We start from the raw sequence: 21,119 nt of genomic DNA, 5'->3' as shown, positions 1-21,119 counted from the left end.
TCCCTTTTTTATAATGTTATTCAACCACTTACAATGCTTACAAGATTTATTACATGACTCTTATGGTGCCTCTTGGGATTATTACATTAATAAAGGGGTTAAGGTGAGACCCTAAGAAATTGACAGTAACAAAAAATTCAGTGATCGACTTTACTAGAGGCAGTCCATAACTTCCATATGAACAATAAAATTAAATTCATGAACCATGTACTCATCCACATTGAACTATAAAATTTAGTTCACTCCCTTTGGGGTTGCATGAACATGGAACTTATTGTCATGAAATAGATATTGAGATCATCATAAAAAACATTGTGGTGATCAAAATATTTTTCTTTGCAATTAGTTGTGATGATCGTTAATTGCATTAATAAAAATAAATTGGTTATGATTAAGATATAAAATTTAGTATTGGTTTGGAAATTTATTATCAAAACGAGGTTATCAAGAGGAAACTTTAATACAATATAGTTCACACAACTGCAAAGTAGTAGAAATATTACATTTCATGAAAGAATTAGAATAATATAAGAATTAGAAAAATTATAAAGTATGTTGTGTTCATATGAATTATATTATTGTAATAGTTCTTATTTTAGCTATTTGATCGATTATTTTGATAATAGTTTACAAAATTTTGAACAATTGAAATTTTGTTTTTATTAATTATATCGATGAGCAACATTTATAATCATCATTAACATTAATGCAATGTGATTTTCTTATATGATGAGTATGTCATGGGAATAATATAAATTATTATTTATGTTTACATCTATTTTCTTATTTGTTAACTTCTAATTTAACATATTTCAATTTTTGTAGAATTTATGGTGTATAATTTTAAATGCTCATTAAATCTTAATCTAAATCACAAGACACAATCCTACTCTACTACTCTATGTAATTCAATTCACAATTTATAACATCAATCACAAACAATCAATAAGAAAAAACACACATGCACGGTATTTTTCCATTGGAAATAAATTTTCTAAAAACCCCTTATGCCTACTTGCATTAATCTAATAAATAGAGATGTATTACAATCGCTTGGTAGGACTAAGAAAAACTTGCAAGTGAATAACCTATCTCTCTTATCACTAAGAAGCTCTGACCCAGACTTAGTCAATTTTTTCCTTTTCTTGAGCCCCTATTTCCTTGTGCAATTCCTGAGGAAATTAGGACCCTATTATTTAGGAATTTCCTCCAAAATGCTTACACAATTCCCATGGTTGATCATTTGACTACATGCAACACATTTACACTCAAGACTAGTCTACAACTAATCTTACACTACCTTGGAATCTCCACCACAACTGGGGAACTCAAATTCTCTGCATGCACTAACTATTTTGGGTTCATTGATCAATTAAGTAGATGATCACTGATTTATATTGTTGTCCCACTACACAACTGACCTTCCTCTAGTTCCTCCAACAGTTAGATCTAGTTTAACTGAAAATAACTTGAAATAACTGACTTTGATTGCTACAAATTAGAAATCACACATGCTTAATTAAACTGAAACTCCTCTAACTTGAATTTAGTACACTAACTAAGTAACAAGAGCCATGTCACACAATTTAACTTCATCCAAGTGTTGTACTACTCAATAACCCCCCATTAAGGTTAATAGTAGAATTAAGAAATAATGGGGATCCTTTTGAAAATAATATAAAATTCCTTGGTTTTATTAAAATAAGACAATCTTAATTTTATTTTTCCAAAAAACTTGAATAAATGAGAAATCTCCCTTATTGGAGCCTTCATATAGGAGCTTAGGCCCATAAGACATATTCAGAAAGAAGCTACCCATTGGCTTTTGTTCAAAATCTAATATCGACATAATTTTATTGGGATATTTTAAATATTGTAACATGTCCCCTTAGGATAAGTTGTAATTAAACCTTCCCCGATTAAAGTTTTCAAATGTTTTAAGCCTAAAAGTAATAAAGCACTTCTTTGTGAATATAATAATAAAGGCATGGCCCAACAAGACTGCCATGTAGCATTATCAGAGCTTCTGAATATCAGAGTTTTCAATGTGAACCTCATATTGCCGATCTCCAATACCTCGATCCTCCAATCTCCAATATCCCTTCCCACTCATCCTCTGACAGATGACTTCGTCGATACTGCGATATCCACGCATCTCTGATACTCCAATTGTTGATCTCTGATATTCCAAAACCTCTGATCTCTGATAAAATTCCTTCTATCCATATCAGAAATTTCATATCATGACTCCCAATTGGTTAGTACTCTTTCACACCCCCGATATCAAATCTCTGATACAGAACCTCTGATATCCCTTCCTGCTCATATTTTTAGACGTTACACTATAATAATAAAATCTTATTGGAGAATGAGAATATCACATGTTTCAATGATACAACCATAATATTTCTCTGATAAAATCCTCTGATATGCTGATGTGTACCAAAGCCCATGTGAATCCATGTTTTATCATTTAATGGCCAAATGTAACGAATTTATGATTTCGAAGTTATAAATGATTTCATTATTGCGAATCAATATCATAAGATTTTTCTCATAAAAGACATAGATTGATATGAAATTGGTTATTCGCTCTAAGGAATTCTTCAGTTTAGAAAGTTTTCGCATATTCTCATGTTTCTCTTTGCAGGCTAGTCCCAGTAAGAAAATCTCAACAGAAATGTCTAGGGAAACTAAACCCAGGAAGAAACCTATTGTTCAACAACAGTCAGTCGCTTCTCAACTTCAAGTGACTGAAATGCCTACATTATTCTCATATACATCCTGCACCGCTGATGTTGGAAGCTCTTCCTGGGAAGCCATTTATAAGCTCTTTGAAGATTAAGAACCCAGGGTGACAAGGAAAACAAATACAGTCGAGGATTATGCCCCTGTTTCTAAAACTAGTTATAGTGACGTCACCATTTCATATCTGCACAGGATTGCAGCCAGGCCCAACATCCTGCCCTATACAGATATGGTCAAATTGGTTATCGACCATTTGAATATTGCAGAAATGAATTTCATGACTATGAGTAACACAATTATTGGGTCATTCACCAACAGTGATTTGAGAAAGATGTATCACCTATCGCTGCCCCGGAAAAAATAAGACAAGCATTTCTTAGAGAAATTCATGAAAGAAAATGAGGATCAATCAGAGGTCATCAAAGGATTGATAAGGGATCCCAATGAGCACAAGCCTAAGGATAAGGGTATGTATGCTATTTCTTCGATTGTTAGACCATTCTGTTATATAGTTGTTATGATGTATAGAATGTTTAGTTACCCTAATACCCAGAAATTCTCAGACCAATGGGTACCCTTACTTTTTTCTGCTTCAAATGGATATGTTATGGATTGGGAAAACATATTGTCTAATACCATAAGTACCCAAATCCTGAATTACGGGAAAAAGTGTACTTTTTCTAAGAACATTGTTCCCCCTTTCTATATGAGCACCTATATAATGGATGTTATATGTTTCACTTCTGATTTTACATCTATGGGATGGAAATGGAACATAGAAGACCCTATGCATGTCCATATTTATCATAACATACTCTAGGAATCCAAATACCAACATCATCTCTATAAAATTTTCCTTGGAGTTATGTTGCCCATCCACCAAAGTGTCTTCAGTGAGAGAGCTCCTAGACTTTCACCTAAAGCCAACAATTATTTATTATCAACTGGCATATGTTTTGGAGAATGATCCTTCACTTATATTTGAATCTTCGGCAGTATTGCAAACCCTCATGTGTTGCCCCTTTATTTTCCTGATAAACTCCTAGCCCGAGAGATAGCCTACCAAACTGTAGGGAATGGCCTTTCAAAAGTTATGAAAGATAATAAAAAGACAATGTGGCCTACCTTTCCTATTCAATGTGGTGTCTATGCTCTTGAAAATTTCAGGCATGCTACTCTTGAGATTGAAGAAATTCAACGTTTAAATTTCCCAACCATTCCCAATATATAGTATGATCCTAATGATACATACAAGAATGTTACTATACAAGATAAGCTTAGGCAATTCACAAATGAGCCAGACAAATTTGATGATCTGTTTGAATCAGTTTCTCTCTATTCGAATGTTGATAAACATGTAGTAGCACAATTAATATCAGACAAATTGATTCAGTTTAAACGGTACAGGAATAAAAGGAAAACTCACTTGCCTATGGATTTATTGAGGCTTCATCAACAAAACACAGACCATGATATATTTTTAGCTAGTACATCACAAGTCCCTAATGCATCTCAGACAAAAGAGAAAGGTACTTCTTCTTCTTCACAGGAAGAAGAAACTTTAACAGACAAAAAGCTAGATGTAATTTGGGAGCACTTTACTAAAGAAACAGATCCTAAAAATCTGAAGACTCCATTCTAGATGAAGATCACATAGACCCCTGAAGTCACAGGGAAGACCTCGCTTACTATTGAGGCTTCTGATGAATCTCTTAACACTTATGATTTGGAAGTCATCTTGGTATTTCTGACCTCTCAGGTCATTTTGAAGATTGAATAAATTCCTCCCTCTTGATGTGTTTTATAGTCTAAAACGTAAAGTTGTGGTTAGTAGATAGAGAAAAAGAAAGAGAACTGAACAAAACCAGGCCTTAGACCCTAGTAATGCTTCCTTTGAAGTAATTTGGAAATATGCTCAAGCTACTCTTATTGAGGATCTCAAAAGGCTTTCATAATCTGCAGGAGCATATGCCAGTGCTACTATTGATAAAGCCTCTAAAGTGCAGCAACTCCTAAGGGAGAAAGATGAAAGGATTAGGTAGCTAGAACAGGGTTTTGAGAATGAAAAATAAGAACTTTCTCAACGGTAGCAAGAACAACTTTCGGAACTACAAAAGAAATTCAATAACTTAAAGATTCAACATGAATCTGATCTAAAGAGCAGGTATATTCAAAACTAGGAACCTCAACAAAAATTGAGCAATTAAAAGTCAATACCGAGATAGCTAAATTCAAGAAGGAAGTAGGATAACTAAACAATCTCCTTGATCAACAACAATTTGTTTTTTGTGATAAATTAGCCACTATCCATGACTTATGTCAATTAAACGATTCATTAGTGAATCAATTGTCCAATCTAAGGACATATTATAGGGAAGTCTAGGAGAAAATTTCAGATTATATAGACTAGCATGATAGTTAAGGGAAGATCATTTGATCTCTCTAAAATTGAATAATCACAAAAGGAGATTGTTTTCCAGGAGTGGGAAATAAAACTGAAACATGCAAAAATGGCAATCTTCAATTTCAGGGATATTTCAAACAATCTCACTGAATCAATCAGTGACAGCTTATTACAAGCCAACCTGATTTCATACTGCCCTGAGGAAACTTTGCCTGATGTGAAATTTTTAACCAAAATATGACAGGAACCATTGAAGAAGAAGGTCGAGAAAATCAATAATTTTTCAAAGGTTGACTTGGAATGTCACTGGCATTTCTTAGTTAAAGTGCATATTTGGTGGATAATGTTGAGGTGTCTCTCCAACACACGCACTCAATTTCTTCCAGCACTCAGCAATGCGTTATTCACAGCACGGATGTGAATAAAACCTCATCATCCACCTGAACTAAAGTGAATGACATATATATGTGAACTTCGACGGCATATGGGAGAGCAGCCTTCATCTCAGCCATAGTCAAGTTGCTACAACTACAATCTATTATTATATTTTTACTTTATTTCAAGCGTGGTTTGTTGAAACGACCCCAGCCTTTTATGGTACTTTTATATTTTTTTATTTTCATTAGAAACTATAAATCCCCTTCATTGATATGAAGAAGGGGTTCTAAATTTTGACAACAAAAATTTTGGTTTGCACTATTGTAACTTGAAGTGATCTTAACATAAATTAGAACCATTGTTGTTTCACTTATCATCAGAGTCAACATTTATTGGGTAGTACTATATGTGTATTAGTATTGTATTTACGATATTGAATGGTTATTTTAATTGTGTTTATCATATATGTTTTTGTAAGCAATTAAGAATTTATCACTATTGATGTGTTTGATTGAAATCTTTTAAGTATATGCATGAACAACGATATCTTATATGTGCAATTATTTTAATCAACTAATTTAATTAACTATTTAATTAAAATAGCTATCTTAATTCGTTTTAACCTCATAAAGGACTTGATGATCCATATTGGCATGTTAAATGTGAGATCTTTCTAAAGTCACTTATATAGAGAAATCTTTCCTGGGATAGATATTTTAAGTCTATTTATCCTTGTTCCTTAGTTTCAGTTAAATCAATAGCTCCACACTTATATATCTCATACTTTTTTATATCTTTTATTGAGAGAAACTAGTCCCATAATCCCAGTTGGAGCCACCATTCCAAATGGAAAAGGAGATGCCTTAAGTTCCCGACCGAATGGTTTTCCCTGATGTTGAGGAAGATAATTTCAAGCCTTCAACACCAAGTTGTCTGTTGATGTGGAAATTCAAATTTTCTCAATTTTACTATGGCAGAATTAAATTGAGACTTTCTTGCTACATTTATCAACTCTACCTCTCAGCAAGAAAGGGATTATCAACCACCCCTATCCTACACCTATGGAACTCGAACTTCCCACTTGACAAATCCTTTTTCAAGATGTCAACATATTTTTCCTATGTCAGAATGTATTATAGAAACATTATCTTCCTCTACACACAGTCCCGTAAATGATGATATTGGATATCTATATGCTTGGATCGATTGTGAAATACCAGATTCTTAGAGAGTTTAACGAAACTGTGATTATCACAATAGATCACAGTTGGGTCCATCATTTGACCAAACAATCCCACAAGTATCTTTCTCATCCAGATTTCTTCACATGCTTCTTGACTTTCCACCATCTATTTTTCTACCAGGTTGAGTGCCACAGATATTTTCTTCCTGTTGTACCAGGAAACAACTGCAAATCTAACATTGAAAATTCCACCTGATGTACTCTTTCGGTCAGATGGACTCCCTAATGAATCTTCATTTGTGAAGCCACACAACTTCACTCCCTTTATCCTTCTATACCATAACCCATACTAGGAAGTTCCTTTGAGGTACCGTAAAACATGCTTAGTTTCCTTCCTATATAATTTGGTTGGCCTAACCATAGCTCGGCTCAGCAGGTTGAATGCATAGCACATATCTAGTCATGTGTTCACAAGATACATTCGTGAAGCCACTAGTGTTAATTTTTAGAACAAGGGTAAAATTCCACATTGAACAGCTTAAATGACTGAGATAATGCTTTCATTAAATTCCTCTTTTTGAGAGGACCAAAATCGACCTAAAGATCACCTAATATGGTCAAGTGAAAGTTAAAGTTTGAATTATTTTATCCATACATACATTATGGAATGGGTCGGACCTAACCACGTGTGTAACTACTTGGGTCAACCTTATCCCCAAGTTAACCCTCAGGAAAGCCTATAAATAGAAGCGAACTCAATTTCATTTCATCACATTGATCAAGCCATTTTTCTATTCTTCTCTTTTGTCTTGGTTTGCACATGTTTGACGGAAGGAGTTCGCACAAGGGTCTAAAATCACAGGCATGAGGTTCACTCTGAGTTGGGGTTTTCTGGGTTCTAAACGCTGGCGTAAACCATGGAATTTTAGTCCTTGGACGCTAGCATAAAGTGGACAAGACAACATCCATATGTCCCTAGATGTTGGTAGATATGCTTATGAGAGTGTCCAGGGGTTTGGAGTCAGATCGGGTTGCATTAGTTCCAGGAAGCTTGCACAGAGTGGTCCTGAGAGCATTCAGGCCATCTTGAACACACGCACAACAACTGTAATGGAGTTTCCAAGGGTTTTTGGTTTGTTTTACCCTGAACGTATGCACAGAGTCTTCCTGAGAGCATCCAATTAGTCACAGACGCCCTCACACAGTGTCTGAGAGAGTGTCCAGGGATGCACACAAACAATTTTGATGAGAGTGTCTAGGGTTCAAATCTATGGTTTGACATCTTAGCTTCAGTTTACTTCAGTGATCTGGTGGATATGGGTTTCCTTATGCTATTGTACATATTTGTAGATTTGTAGATCTGATTTATTGGTATCCGCTACAAACATATGTATTAAGCTCATTGTACTTTCTCCTGAAATCGTTTTATGATGATCTATTAAAGAAGAATATTTGAAAAGGTTTCCCCCTTGTGGGGTTTTTCCCTGGTCTTGGACCAATCTATTGTGTCTTATGGTTGTGTTGTTGTATTAATTGTCACTGCATATATTTTCCTTTCACCAATTACGTTTATGATTGATTATATTGCTAATAATTGGATGCATTGTTAATAAAAAAAAGTAAATTGGGCTAAAGTAACTGATACAACATAGAACAATCGAAAATTTTAACATGGTATCAGAGCTAAGGTGAAGGACAAACCCAAAATAAGACAAGCATTGAATCCCTCTCTTTTAGAAAGCATATTGTCTAGTCAAGGTCAAGATGTCGTCATATACCTTCAAGGAGAATGAAAAGTTGGGTGATGCATCAAACTATGTTGCATGGAAAGTCAGGTTTGAGATCATAGCTGACAACAATGATGTGTTGGAATATATTCAAGGAAGGATGCCCAAACCTCCAGAAAATTATTCCGCTTCCCTCAAGAATAGGTACAAGAAAGGTTAGTCCAAAGCAAAGCAAATTATAGCTGATGGTTTACAAGATCATTTACCTGCATATGTTGGGAATTTAAGAAATAAGACACGATAATCCGCATGTATGAAATGAAAAACTTGAATGAGATCATCACCTTGAAATATCAACTCAAGGAAAATAAGATGAACAAAGGAGAGGTTGTTCAATCCTATGTTATGAGGATGTCTCACCTTAGAGATCAATTACAAAGAGTTGCAGAAAATGTGTCTGACAGGGAGCTAGTAGTTGTGAATCTTAGAGGTCTCCCTCCTATCTTGGAAACCCTCATTACTAAAATTAGCAACAGAAATGTCCTTCCGAAATTTTATGAAATTGTTGGGAAGCTCACTCAAGAAGAATCGAGGATGATAGGAAGAGGAAGGACTAAAAATCATGAAGAGGGATAGCCCGCTTCATATATCACTCATGACAAACGGAAGAAGGAAAACGGAGGACCATCAAGGAAGACTCCTTCTCAAAATACAAAAGGAATGAATGAGCAATCGTTATCTCATATTGCATGCTTCAATTTCCACAAGACAGATCAGTATTCTTGTGACTGTCACGAGAGGAGAAAACGACCACGTTACAACACCAGAAGCAACTACAATAAGAAAAGAAGAAAAGAATATCAAATAAAGAACTATGATAGAAGATATGAATGATGAAGAAGTGACTCCTCAATCGACCATGAAGAAAATCGTTCTCTTCAAAAGAATTCAATGGTTCCTATGTATGAAAGTAAAGTTGTAAATAAATTTGACTACATTTGTATTTCTGCTCTTACTAGTTATTCTCCATCAGATTCATTTGATATTTGGTTGGTTGATAGTGGGTCCATTCATCATTTCTCTGGATACAAGAAAGTCCTCTCTAATCTAGTAGAGAGGGAGACTAAGCTAAAGATCATTTTTGGAGACAACTCCACTCATCCTGTGAAATGCTTTGGGTCTCTAAAAATTTTCAGTTGAACTATGGGGAATAATTTCTACTACATGGTGTTATGTATGTACCTAGATTAATGAAGGATATGATATCTATATCTGCATTGGAAGATACAGGGATGAGGGTTTCCTTCATCAAAGGTAAAGTTTTGACTTGGCTTGTTGATTCACCTACGAGAGATGCATTCACATTAGGATCGAGATTTTAAGGACTCTATATAATCACTGGAAGACCTCTTCTAGCATTGGCTCATAATACCAATCATATGAATGAGTTATGTCACCAAACATTGGCTCACTTACACTATGATGCACTTACAAAGTTGAAGAAATTGGTCTCAAGTATTCCTGATGTGCAACTTCATCATGATGGAGTTTTTCTAGGTTGTGCAAGTGGAAATAAAATAAGGGGGCAATTTCCATCTAGTAAGAACAAGACAAATGACATCCTCCATCTCATTCATTCTAATATATGTGGTCTGATGCTTGTACATTCTGGTGGTGGTCATCTCTACTACATCACCTTTATTGATGACTTCTCAAGAAATACATGGATATATTATCTTAAGCTTAAGGATGAAGCCTTTGAAATATTTAAGGAATTCAAAGCCTTGATTGAAAATCAATTAGGAAAGAAAATCAAAGTCTTCATATCTGAAAATGGAGGCGAATACATGTCAAAGGAATTCATATAATTTTGTAAGAAATAAGGGATCAAGAAAGAAACAATTGTGCCATATACCCTTGAAAAGAATGGTCTAGCAGAAAGGAAGAACAGACCTATATTAGAAGTTGCCTGATCTATGCTCCATGATCAAAAGGTGATGAAGTTACTTTGGGATGAAGCTACATCTACTGTTATATATGTTCAAAACATGGTGCCTCATCAATCGTTAGAAGACAAGACCCCTGAAGAAATATTCACAAGTATCAAGCCTGATATTAGCCATATTTGTGTATTTGGATGCCCTGTATATTTTCATGTGTCGAAGGATAAAAGGAAAAAATTGGAAGCTAAAGGAAGAAAAGGTACGTCTTTGGGTTATTGTGAAAATCCTAAAGCATGTAGAATATATATTCCTGGTCAGAGGAAGGTCGAAATTAGCAGGGATGTAACATTCTATGAAGATGCGGCTCTTGGAAAAGCAAGAGATATTCCTCCACCTCTTCCTCCCAAGGAAGATAATGATGACTGAGATATTCTAGATGGTTTGTCCGTGCCCGAGTCCAATATGGTTGATGATCCCATAGAGCCTATGTATCTATTAGATCCTCCTCTAAGTGATACTCCTATGAGGAAAATACCACTTTGGCTCGCGATAATTTACATGATACTGAAAGAAATGTCCACATTCGTAGATCATTTAGAGAAAGAAAGAAACCATTCAGGTATCAAGGATATGTTTCAATTATGAGCACAATGATTCAAGACGAACCGTCCTCATTCGGAGAAGTTGTAAAAGAACAAGTTTGAAAGGATTCTATGTCTGATGAATATGAATCGATTTTGAAAAATGATGTATGGGATGTTTTACCTAGACCAAAAGGGAAGTTTATTTGACTTCAAAGTGGCTATTCAAGACCAAATATGGAATTGATGACACCATTAATAAATACAAAGCAAGGTTTGTAGCTCGAGGATTCTCTCAGAATGTGGGAGAATATTATGATGACATATTTTCTCCCATGGCTCGATATACAACCATATATTCTATAGTTTCTCTTGCTGCGATTCAGGGATGGACTCTTCATCATATGGATGTAAAGATTGCATTCCTTCATGGCATGTTACGGGAAGAAGTGTATGTTGAACAACCACAGGAATTTGAAGTGGAAGATCAAAGAACACATGTTTACAGGTTAAAGAAGGCATTGTATGGTTTGAAGTAATCTCCGCAAACTTGGTATGCACAGATTGAAAGTTAATTAGTGAAGTTGGGATTCATAATAAGAAATTCCAATCCCAACCTCTACTTAAAGGTAGTCCAAGGTATGTCATTGATTTTGGTTTTATATGTTGACGATCTATTCTTGACAGGTAGTGAGCCTTTGATGATCAAGTGTTAGAGGAATCTAGCCTCTGAATTTGAGATGAAATACCTTGGTCTCATGCACTAATTTTTAGGTCTTGAGGTGTGGAAAAGGCCTGGTGAGATTTTCCTTTCATAAGGAAAATACGTTGTGAAGCTGCTAGAAAGATTTGAAATGACTAAATGGAAATCCATGGTTATACCAATGGAAATGAACTTCAAGAAGTTAAGTGGAGATGTTGGAGGACCAACCTTGGAAAATCCATCAAAGTATAGACAACTGATTGGGGCTCTAATTTTCCTTATGAACATCCATCTATACATATGCTATGTTGTAAACACATTGAGTCAATTCATGACCGAGCCCCACCACACACATTGGATAGCTTCCAGACACATATTGAGATATTTGCATGGTAAATCACACTTTGCCTAAGATATACTACTAGAGATGTTCAACTTCATCGATACACTAATGCCAACTAGGCCAAAAATGTTATCGATGGGAAGAGTACATCTAGATGTTGTTTTAGCCTTGGATCTTCCATGATATCCTGGATGAGTAGGAAACAAATTTTGTAGCATTGAGCACCGTCGAAGAATAATACATTCCCGATAGCATGGTTAGCTGCAAAGCAGTCTGGTTAATAATGCTCTTTGAAGATCTATTTGAGCAAGTCCTAGATACTTTATTTATATACTACGACAAGAAAAATGGAATCCGTTTGGTAGAAAATATTGTGTTTCATGACAATTCCAAGCATATTGAAATTTGATATCACTTTATTCGAGGCATGGTGCAGAGAGGAGTTCTCAAGCTCCATCACCTATAGACAGATGAACAGGTTGCCGATATTCTCACCAAGCAATTACCAAAATAAATTTCTTTGTCTTCAGAGAGAAGCTTGGACTGATGGATGTGGCCACTCCTGATAAGGGGTAGCACTGATTAAGGACACTAAGCCAACTCTTCCTACCCTATTTGAGCTCCCAGGGTGAGAAATTGAGATAGAATTCTCCTGGGATTGAAGGATCTCTAGACAATAGGGTACTCCCCTATACTTTACCCATAGGTTTGAGGGTTCTACTCCCCTATCTACTCTTTGCATAGTATACCCCAGTTTCCATCATACCCACAAGAAGGGATTGTTGGGAATGTCGCTCCTCATTTGGCCAACGAGTTGAGAATGTACTTGGGGTGTACAACCCAAGGAGATTATGATGTGGGTTTTCTACCACATGGATAATGAGAGTCATTGTTGGGAAGATCGGTAGGCAATAGGATTCTGGGTTTAGGGTAAGCTCCCTGATGAAATTTTGGGTTGAGGGTAAGCTCCCCGATGCGATTCAAGGGTAGAGGGTGTACTCCCCTAAATGATGAGTTATATTGTTTCTTGGTATGGGTGGAAGCTATTTCTCCCTGATTATTTTTCTTCTAGATCTAAGAAAGTTTCAATAGATAGAGTTGAGTAGAGACATTCAAAGTATTACAACATTATTGGCAGGTGGAATTCTTCCTAGTTGAGAGGGAGTGTTAATTTTTGAAACGAGGGTAAAATTCCACATTGGATATCTCAAATTACCAAGATAATTCTTCCAATAAATTCCTCTTCTGAGATGACTAAAATTGAGCTAAAGATCACCTAATTTGGTAAAGAGGAAGTCAAGTTTTGAATTATTTTATTCATACATACATTATGGAATGGGTCGACCCTAACCACATGTGTAACTACTTGGGTCAACCTTAACCCCAATTTAACCCTCAAGAAATCCTATAAATAGAAGCGACTTCAAGTTCATTTCATCACATTGATAAATCCATTTTTCTATTCTTTTCTTTTGTCTTGGTTCACATAGGTTCGACGAAAGGAGTTCACACAAGGATCTGAAATCATAGGCGTGAGCTTCGCTCTGAGTTAGGGTTTTCTGGGTTTTGGACGCTGAAACATAACAAATAATTTTATTCCCTAAACATAGGCACAAAGTGGAAAAGACATCGTGTAGAGAGTCATAGACGCTAGCAGACAGGCTTATGAGAGTGTTCAAGGGTTTGAAGTCAGATCAAGCTGCATTAGTCCCCAAACGTTCGCACAGAGTGGTCCTGAGAGAATCCAAGCCGTCCTAGATGCAGGCAAAGCAATTGTAAGGGAGTGTCCAAGGTTTTTGAGTGTTTTTTACCCTAGAAACATGCACAAAGTATTCTTAAGAGCATCGAAGCCCTCACATAGTGTATGAGAGAGCGTCCAAGGATGCACACAGACAATTTTGATGAGAGCATCTAGGGTTTAGATCAAGGGTTTGACATCTTGGCTTCAGTTGACTTCATGGATCTGGTGGATCTGGGTTTCCCTCTATTGTTATACATATCTCATGATTTGTAGATCTGATTTATTGATATCTGATGCAAACATATGTATTAATCTCATTGTAATCTCTGCTAAAATGATTTTATGACGATCTATTAAAGAAGAAGATTTGAAAGGGTTTACCCCTTGTGGGGATTTTCCCTTGTCATGGACCAATCTTCTATCTCTTATGGTTATGTTGTTATATTCTTTGTCACTAGATATATTTTTCTTTCATCAGTTATGTTTATGATTGATTATACTGCTAATAATTAGATGCATTGTTAATGGAAAAGTAAATTTGGATAAAGTAACTTATACATCATAGAACAATCACACATTTTAACATGGTATCAAATATGAGGTGAAGGAAAAGCTCAAAATAAGACAAGCATTGAAGCCCTCTCTTTCAGAAAGCAGATTGTGTAGTCAAGGTCAAGATGTCGTCATCTACCTTCGAGGAGCATGAAACGTTCGGCGATGCATCAAACTTTGCTGCATGGAAAGTCAGATTGCAGATCATACCTAAAAACAATGATGTGATGGAATACATCCAAGGAAGGATTCCCAAGCCTCCAAAAAATGCTTCCGCTTCCCTCAAAAACAGGTACAAGAAAGGTGAGTCCAAAGCAAAGAAAATTATAGTTGATGGTTTACAAGATCATTTACTTGCATATGTTGGGAATTTAAGAAAGTATAAAGATATGTATGACAAGATAGCCAACATGTATGAAATCAAAAACTTGAATGAGATCATCACCTTGAAAGATCATCTCAAGGAAACTAAGATGAACAAAGGAGAAGTTGTACAAGTCGACATTATGAGGATCTCTCGTCTTATAGATAAATTGTAAAGAGTTGTAGAAAATGTGTTTGAAAGGGAGCTAGTATTCATGACTCTTAGAGGTCTTCCTCCTATTTTGGAAACCTCCATTACTAAAATTAGCAACAACAATGTCCTTTTGACATTTGATGAAATTGTTAGGAAGCTCACTCAAGAATAATCGAGGATGATAGCAAGAGGAAGGATTCAAAAGAATGAAGAGGGAGAGTTCGTTGCATATATCACTCATGACAAAAGGAAGAAGGAAAAATGATTTCCATCATGGAAACCTCCTTCTCAAAATACAAAAGAAAGGAATGACAGGTTATTGTGCTTGTGATTTCCCTGAGAGGAGAAAAAGACCACGTGACAACACTAGAAGCAACTACAATAACAAAAGAATAGAAAACTATCAAAGAAAGAACTATGATAGAAGATATGAATGAAGAAGAAGAGACTCCTCAAGCGAACGTGAAGAAAATCATCCTCCTCAAAAGAAGTCAAGGGCTCCCAGGTATGAAATTAATGTTGTAAATAAATTTGAATACATTCTTATTTCTTCTCTTACTAGTTCTTTTCCACCAGATTCATGGGATAGTTGGTTGGTTGATAATGGGGCCACAAATCATTTCTCTCGATACAAGGAAGTATTATATAATATAATATAATAGAGAGGGAGACTAAGCTAAATATCATTCTTGGAGATAACTCCACTCATCCCATGAAAGGCTTTGGGTTCATCAAATTTCAGTTGAATTCTGGGGAATCACTTCTACTATATGATGTTATGTATGTACCTAGATTAATGAAGAATCTGGTATCTATATCCACACTAGAAGGTAAAGGGATGATGCTTGTCTTCATCAAAGATAAAGTTTTGACTTCGCTTGTTGATTCACCTATGAGAGATGCATGCACATTAGGATCAAGATTTTAAGGACTATATAGAATCACTGGAAGACCTCTTCTAGCATTGCTTCATAATACCAATCATCTGATTGAGTTATGGCTCTGCAAACTCGCTCACCTACACTATGATGCACTTCCAAAGTTGAATAAATTGGTCTTAGGTATTCCCTAGGTTCAATCTCATCATGATGGAGTTTTTCCAGGTTGTGCGAGTGGAAAAAAAAACAAGAGGGCCATTTCCCTCTAGTAAGAACAAGACAAATGACAACCTCCATCTCATTCATTATGATATATGTGGTCGATGCCTAAACATTATGTTGGTTATCATCTCTAGTACATCACCTTTATTGAAGACTTCTCAAGAAAGAAATGGATATACTATCTTAAGCATAAGGATGAAGCCTTTGAAATATTCACGGAATTCAAAGCCTTGATCAAAAATCAATCAGGAAAGAAAATCAAAGTCTTCGGATCTGACAATAGAGGGGAATACATGTCAGAAGAATTCATAACATTTTGAAAAAAATAACGGATCAAGAAAGAAACAATTGTGCCATATACTCTTGAATAGAATGGTCTAGCAGAAAGGAAGAATAGGTCTATATTAGAAGTTTCCCGAGCTATGCTCCTTGATAAAAAGGTGCCAAAGTTCCTTTGGGTCGAAGCTACATCTATTGTTGTGTATGTTCAAAATAGGGTTCCTCATCAAGTGTTAGAAAACAATACTGCCAACTTTTCTCCCGTGGCTCGATATACAACCATACATTCTATAGTTTCCCTTGTTTTGAGTCAGGGATGCACTCTTCATCAGATGAATGTGAAGACCAAATTCCTTAATGGAATGTTACAGGAAGAATTATATATTGAAAAACAACTTGGATAGCCGTTGGAGGCTCTGCTCAGACTATTTAACATGCTAAGCTAGATCTCCTTCTTCAACTTGTCCTAACGATGAACCACACTAGTTGGTTCGAAATGTGTCAACAAATGATTTATCTTGTGATTTACGCCGAAGAATTTCTCTTAAACTTAATATGGATCACAGAAGCCTCAATTCAACAACATGGATTTGAAGTGGAAGATCGAAGAACACATGTTTGCGGGTTGAAGAAGGCTTTGTATGGTTTTAAACAAGGTCCCTGAGCTTGGTATGCGTGCATTGGCAACTACTTAGTGAAGTTGGGATTCATAAGAAGCAATGTTGATCCCAACCTCTACTTCAAGGTAGTCCAAGGTATGCCATTGATTTTGGTTTTATATGCTGATGATCTATTCTTGACAGGTATTGAGCCTCTGATGATCGAGTGTAAGAGGAAGCTAGCCTCTGAATTTGAGATGAAAGACCTTGGTCTCATGCACTACTTTTTAGGTCTTGGGATGTGCAAAGGCCTGGTGAGATTTTCCTTTCACAGTGAAAATATGTTGTGAAGCTGCTTGAAAGATTTGAAATGAATGAATGCAAATCCATGGTTACACCAATGGAAATTAACTTCAAGAAGTTATGTGGAGATGTTTTAGGGTCAACCTTTGAAAATCCATCCAAGTATATACAAATGATTGGGGCTCTAATGTTCCTTGTGAACACCCGTCCGTACATATGCTATGTTGTAAACACATTGTGTCAATTCATGACGGAGCCCAGCCACACACATTAAATAGCTGCCAGAAACATAACTAGATATTTGCATGGGTCTATCACACTTGGCCTCATACATTCTACCAGAGATGTTCAACTTCATGGATACATTGACGCTAACTCGGCCGAAAATTTTATTGACGGGAAGAGTACATCTGTATTTTTTTTTAGCCTTGGATTTTCCATGATATCCTGCATGAGCAGGAAACAAAATTTTGTATCATTGAGCACCGCCGAAGCATAATACATTTCCACTAACATGGCTAGCTGTGAATTAGTCTGGTTGAGAAGCTCTTTGGAGAGCTATTTGAGCAGGTTCTAGATACTACGTTGATATACTATGACAACAGAAGTTGAATTTGTTTGGTAGAAAATCCTATGTTTCATGACAAGTCCATGCATAATGAGATTCTATATCACTTTATTCGAGACATGGTGCATAGAGGAGTTGTCAGGCTCCATCACATATCAACATATGAACATATTGTTGATATTATCACCAAGGCTTACCAAAAGGAAAGTTCTTAGTCTTCAGAGAGCATCTTGGACTGATGGATGTGGCCCATCCTAATAAGGGGAAGCGTTGATTGAGGACATTGAGGCAAATATTCCTACCCTATTTGAGCTCCCAGGGAAAGGAATCGAGATAGAGGGCTCCTCGAGTTGAGGTATCTATGGAAAATAGGGTATTCCCTTATCTATTACCCATAGGGTTGAGGGTTCTACTCCCCTATCTGGTCTTTGCAGAGTATACCCCATTTGGCATCAAACCCACAAGAAGGGCTTGTTGGGAATACCACTCCTCATTTGGCCAACGAGTTGATAATGTACTTGGGGGTGTACAACCAAAGGCAATTATGATGCAAGGGTTCTACCACATGACTAATGAGAGTCATTTTTGGGAAGTTTGGTAGGAAATATGATTTCGGGTTGAGGATAAGCTCCCCAATGAAATTTCAAGTTGAGGGTAAGCTCCTCGATGAGATTCTAGGGTCGAGGGTGTACTCCCTTGAATGATGAGTTATCCTATTTCTCAGTATGGGTGGAAGATATTGCTCCAAGATTCTTCTTCTTCTAGATCCAAGAAAGTTTCAGCAGATAGAGTTGAGTAGAGATAATCAAAGTATTACAACAAAATTGGGAGGTGGAATTCTTCCTAGTTGAGAGGGAGTGTTATTTTTGCAACTAGGGTCAAATTCCACATTATATAACTCAAATGATTGAGATAATGCTTGCATTAAATTATTCTTTTCGATAGGACCAAAATCAACCTAAATATCACCTAATTTGGTCAATAAGAACTTAAGTTTTGAATTATTTTATTCATACATACATTATGGAATGGGTCGGCCCTAACCACATGTGTAACTACTTGGGTCAACCTTAACCCTAAGTTAAACCTTAGGAAAGCCTATAAATAGAAGCGACCTCAAGTTCATTTCATCACATTGATCAATCCATTTTTCTATTCTTCTATTTTGTCTTGATTCGCACAGGTTTGATGGAAGGAGTTCGCACAAGGGTCCAAAATTGCAAGCATGAGGTTCGCTCTAAGTTAGGGTTTCCTGGGTTCTGGATGTTGGCACAAAATAGGGCATTTTAGTACTTGGATGCTGACACTGAGTGGACAAGACAGTGTCCAGAGAGTCCTAGACACTGGTAGACAGTATTATGAGAGTGTCCAGGGTTTCAGAGCCAAATCGCGCTGCATTAGCCCTCGGACGCTAGCACAGAGTGGCCCTGAGAGAGTCTAGGTTGTCCCATATGCAACCAAAACAACTGTAAGAGAGCGCCCAATATTTTTTAGTATGTTTTACCCTAGATGCATGCACAAATTCTTCCTCAGAGTGTCTGAGAAGTCTCAGATGCCCTCCCACAGTGTCCGAGAGAGCGTCTAGGGATGCACATAAACAATTTTGATGATAGCGTCTAGGGGTCAAATCTAAGGTTTGACATCTTGGCTTCTGTTGACTTCAGTGATCTGGTGGATCTGAGTTTCCTCTACTGTTGTACAGATCTATAGCTTTGTAGATTTGATTTATTAGTATCGACTACAAACATATGTATTAAGCTCATTTTACTCTCTACTGAGATATTTTTATGTCGATCTATTAAAGAAGAAGATTTAAAAGGGTTTCCCCCTTGTGGGGTTTTTCCCTGGTCGTGGACCAATATATTGTCTCCCTTTGTTGTGTTTTTATCTTCTTTATCACTGCATATATTATTCTTTCATCAATTACATTTATGATTGATTATACTACTAATAATTGAATGCATCGTTAATGAAAAAGTAAATTAGGCTAAAGTAACTGATACAACATAGAAAATCAGAAATTTTAAGAACTAGCTATCGATAAATGGTAGCATCCACTTCTTCACCTGAAGTGGCATCCTCCTTCCTCCAGTTGGTCGTTATATGTGTTTTCATGGGCTTACAACTCTCCATGCAGAATATTTGTAGTATCTCATTGGCATACTTTCCTTAAGACATCACCATTTCCCCATCACCTTGCCATATTTCCAGCCTGAGGGAGTAGTGCATGAGACTGTTGTGTAGGAGTCCCTAGGTCTAAGTTTTGTCCGAGTCATGTAAAGTCTCCATATTTTGAGGAGCGGAGCACGATTAGCACAATGTTCTAAGAGTCAAAGGGGCTTTAGGGCAGGTCAAAGCCCCTTCTTTTGTAAAGGGATGGGATTACTTAGAGGGTTTTGAGCTTCACCCATGGTTTGCGGACCATGGTATTGTTAGGGTAGAAGCATATATAAATGGATGTTTTTGCAAAGTCTAAGATATATAATGGAATTGAATTGATGAATTAATTTTGATTCTAATGTTATAAGATATTTCTGTAGTCAGGCGAAGGGAAGGCTCCTGTAGCTATGTGCGTAGAGACCATGGTAAGTCTGCAACTAAGTGTGCAGGCCCCTGCAACTGTGTGTGTAGGGTTAGAAAGATTGTCTTTGAGAAGGCTTGACTAATAAAGAAGAATTTTGAGCATAAATCTATGTGTTTTTGCATGTTCGCATAGGTCCTATGTTTTAGCCTGTTTATGTTTCATTTATATATTTCTTCTACAAATTGCAAAGGTTCAGATATTGTTTCATATGATGAATCATGCATGTTAGTTTAGTTTCGTGCAGTTCATTAACCTGTTAAATTATAAAACTATTTAATATCATATTAATAAGGTTAAGGGTTTGTGAAGGTCGGATTAAGCCCGAAACTGTTAAAAACCTTACACCCACACTACATAGTCCCTCTGGATGCAAAAACCAAGTTCTAGCATCCCCCAATATCGCCTCGGGTGAGACTAGAGTCTGCACAAGTAGGTCATTTCCAAAAGGTCTCATGGTATAGGGTTTTTTGGTTAGTGTAGCTAACTCTAAACATGGATCTAAGCCCTTGAAGCCAACAGAGATCCATGTCCTTCATTTCAAATTCCCTTGCAAGGTCCTCCTTGCAAGATCTAATCAGTGGCTCATCACCATTTAAATTCAAATCATCAACATATAAGACAATAAAAATCAATTTACCTTCTACCAATGCATGATAGAGGTTTGCATCTGCTTCACTTTTGGTGAAGCCCAAACCAGTGAGATAATTGTCAATACTAGTGTACGAAGCACGGGGAGCTTGTTTGATACCGTACAATGCTCTCTTAAGTCTGCACACATCAAACTCTTGATCAAATGTCTCAAAACCTTCGGGTTTATCATTGTACACCTCCTACTCAATAACTCCATTGAGAAATTTTCTTTTTAC

This window comes from Pinus tabuliformis, chromosome X (assembly GCF_031772625.1).
Source record: "Pinus tabuliformis cultivar Carrire ecotype Pingquan chromosome X, CPIR1, whole genome shotgun sequence".
Classification (NCBI taxonomy): Eukaryota; Viridiplantae; Streptophyta; class Pinopsida; order Pinales; family Pinaceae; genus Pinus; species Pinus tabuliformis.
This window is presented reverse-complemented; position numbering follows the sequence as displayed.